Source organism: Podarcis tiliguerta (assembly GCF_965153285.1).
Source record: "Podarcis tiliguerta genome assembly, chromosome: 7".
NCBI classification, from domain to species: Eukaryota; Metazoa; Chordata; class Lepidosauria; order Squamata; family Lacertidae; genus Podarcis; species Podarcis tiliguerta.
In genome coordinates, this window is record NC_139540.1 from 77,263,048 (window position 1) to 77,267,191 (window position 4,144).

A 4,144-nucleotide genomic window follows, 5' to 3' on the forward strand; every position below is an offset into this window, starting at 1 on the left:
AGGGATGCAGCCAAAGCTGATGGCACTCAGTTTGAAGCAAACTGAGCCTCAGACGACAGCAATGGACCCTGAAGGACCCCCAAGCTGCATACCCACTTCTTCAGAAGCAGTGTAATCCCACCAAGAGCAGGCAGCTTCCCAGCAATCTGGTCCAGGGAACTACCAACTAACAGTGCCTCTGTCTTGAGCTTGTTTATTGGCTCTCATCCAGTACCTTATCAACGCAAGACAACAGTCCAGCACATCTGCTGCCACACCTGCAGATGCAAAGGAGAAGAGCTGTGTATCTTCAGCATATTGCTGACCATGTACTTCAAAACTCTGGATGACCCCACTCAGAGGTTGCATGTAGATGTTAAACAGCATGGGGTATAAAACCAAACCCTGAGGAGCCCCACATTGAAGGCTCCATGGAGCCAAAGAGTACTCCCGAAGCGTCATCCTCTGGAAATGACCATCCAAGTGGGACCAGAACCACCTCAAAGCAGTGACACCAACTCAGACAGCCACTCCAGAAGGATAACATGGTTGATGGTATTGAAAGTCACTGAGAGATTGAGGAGAATTAACAAGGACATATTTCCTCACCTCTCTCCCAACAGTGCGACCAAAGCAGTTTCTGTGTCAAAACAGGGCCTAAACTCCAATTGAAATGGATCTAGAAAATCAATTTTCTCCAAAAGCGCCTGGATCTGGTCTGTGACTGCCTGCTGAATAATTGTTGCCCAGAAAGGGGAGATTGGCAACTGGCCAGTAGTTATTTAGATTTTAGTGAGGGTTTTATTGAGGAATGTTTTTACCACTGCCCATTTCAAGCAGACAGGGACCAAGCCCTCTTGCAAGGCAGCATTAATCACCTCCATGGCCCAGCAAGCTGTCCCCTCCCTGTTAGTTTTTATCAGCCAGGAGGGGCAAGGGTCCAGAGTGCAAGTGGCTGCCCTGACTGATCCAAGCATTATTGGGGCCACAACTGATAAGACTTTCTCACAAGCTACCCCGCCTTGAACCTCTGAGAGTAGTAGAAAAACCAAGCCTTCCTTCATTTTCCTCCTTAACTTTCCCACCCGACGTGTATGGCCTACTGGTAAAGCACTTTAGAAAACACTATAAAGAATTTCATTAATTAAAACAATCATATATTGATACATATTGCTGTGGAACATTAATTCCTGCAGTGAAACCAATAGAGGAGGTGCATCACAACTAAAGTATCGTGGCTGTCAGTAAGATTTAATGCTGCTGTACATTATAGTTGTTTATTTAAATCATTTTGTCCCAATCTTTAGATGAACTTACAAAGGGTCAATAACAAGTCTATGTGTTACCTCAGAAGTAAGCACCACTGAATTCACCAGGAGTTATTCCTAGGTGACAGGGAAAACAGGACTGCACCCTTAGTCACACAACTAACTTTATAAAATAAGTATAATTTAGCTGGATTGTGGCCTGGCTGTTTAAGAGAGCATCCTTATTTCATAGGGGTAGCAGACTGGCCATGTGAGAAAATCAGCACCTTTTTCATTCAATTAGAGAAGAGTAAGGGAACATAGTACAAAATCACTTTTTTACCCTGTTCCCTTGATTAAAAACCCTTCTGTGTGGCAAGAGCTCCACACAGTGGTCACACTGTGTGAGAACTGCTCACCATGTATGATGGGTGTGTGGAATTCATGCAATTATTAGCTCTCTGTATTTTATAGCTTCCACCGACATTTCTACTGGCTATTAGTATGAAACAGGGCTAAGGGTGAATTCTATTCCAAGAAGATAGCCATTTGTAATGGAAGGAAACAATAAAAAAGAAAGTATTTCAATTCAGCAGAACAGTTTCCCTTCGCAGGGAACCTCCAACCATTAAGCCTGCCAGGCCCCTTCAAATGGTCAACAAAGCAGTTTCCGGCAAAGTCCTCTCAGCTGCCAATCACTTGATGTCATCTGACATCTGTCAGTCATAGGGTTAGAAATAAAATTTTACATCTCATATATCTTTCACTTATTCTCTATACAATTCCTCCAAAGAATAAGGGGGAACTGAATATAAAATATATAAATATATATGTAAGATCCATACAATTTTGTACAATATTTTTATTTTGTTCATGTTGGGATCCACTTTTACCCTGTGGGTTTTTTTTGTTTTTTGTTTTGCCTCTGGCTCCACCTACCACCCAAATGCAGCCCCCAGAAACTTGGCAAGGTATGAATCTGGCCATAGGTCTAAAAGAGGCTCACTAACACCTCTTTAGCAAATAATGTATTTTTATGTGAAGTATGTATCCCTTTCACTTGTCAACATGATGTTTTATTTTGGGAGATGGGTGAGAAATAGACACTGTCTATTTCAAATAACAGGAAGCAAGTAACAGCTACCTACATGATGCTGAATGTGGTCTTAAAACAAAGTAATGTCAGTAGTTGCAAGGTATACCCAAATCAAAATTAATTATGTATTCCTCCCATCAGTGCGGTCAACCTGGCCAAGACTTTTGCTCCCAAATCCTTTCCAACCATGGATATTTGGCTGTAATCTTCTTCAAGATATATTCTTCTGTTTCATGCAGCTTTCATTTAAAGAACTGGCCAGATTCACACCTGCTATCTCCAGCAATGTTGCAGTCTCTAAGGTTCCCTCCCAGTCAATTGACTGAGCCCTGGTCTTGGGTTTTAGTCCTAAGCATATTTACATGGAAATAGGTCCAGCTCAAGTAGATCTGTTGCTTGCTTAAACTGCAGAGTCTACAATCATGTTCTTCCCAGGTATGCTAGCTTTACAAACTATACTTTCTGCCTTCTGCCTGCCACTGTCAGTTTCTACCTACTGTCATGTATAGACTAGTAATTTCTCTCAACCCCTGTGGGCAAGATCCCATATTTGCCTCTAGAACAGTATCTAACACTGCATGCCTACCCTCAATGAATCAGTGGGAACTATAATCCTATATACACTCACCTGGAAGTACAGTCATACCTTGAGTTGTATGTGCTTCAGGTTGAGCGCTTTTGGGTTGCGCTCCACGGCAACCGGGAAGTAACGGAGAACGGTACTTCCAGATTTTGCAGCCTGCACATGCGCAGACGCTCAAAATGACGTGACATTAGCTAAAAAGTGGAAAACCCAAGAATTACCAACAGTAGAAGAATGGCAGATGAAGATGATGGATTTTTCGGAGCTAGCCAACCTAACCGGAAGATCCGCGACCAGGAGGAGGAGGATTATCTGGTAGAATGGAATAAATTTAATGAATATTTAGTTAAATTTGTTAAGTTAAATTAACCAGAAATAGCTTGCAGATACTTAATCAGGCTTAGGATTTTGTTTATGTTAAGTGATGAATTAATATGTTTCATTATATAAGGTGAAGATTTAAGGATGTTAATGTTTAAGTTAAATTTTATAAAAATTGGGATTTGGAAAACTGTTAAAAGGACATGCAATGAAATTCAACCAAGGGGAAGCAAGGAAGCCACTTAACAAAGTTAATAACTGTAATTTTCAATAAGGCTATGATTTATGTTTGTTATGTTTGTTTGTCTTGTGAGTTTGTTTGTTTGTTTGTTTATAATACTGTGAAAACCAATAATTTTTTTGGAAAAAAACACACAAAATGACGTCACACGTATGCACGGAAGCAGCAAAACGCGACCCGCGCACACGCACCGTCGCATCTTATGTTCCGTTCGGGATGCGAATGGGGCTCCAGAACGGATCCTGTTTGCATCCTGACGTACCACTGTAAGTCCTACTAAACTCAATGGGGCTTTCTTCTGAATAGAAATAAGATAAGCTGCAGCCCTATACACACTAACCTAAGTTTAAAAGGTAAGAACTCTTTTTTAAAAAATGTGGCAGGTGATCTCCCCCACCCCCTTGGGCTTCAACAGGCCTACTGGCAGGGGGTGGGGGGAAATGATGTGTTCACTTATGTACAATATTTTGGTACATAAGCTTCAGTAAGCACACAGCATTATCACCATCATCATCATCACACCTTTTCTCCAAGGAGCTTAGAGCAGCATTTCGATTTCAAGATGCATTTGTCCCTAGACTTTGTCTACAGCAGATGTGTTGGAAGTTGTGAATAATGTGTACGCAAGCCCGGCACCCTCAGACACCAACTTCCCAAGCATGAATACAAAAGGCTGG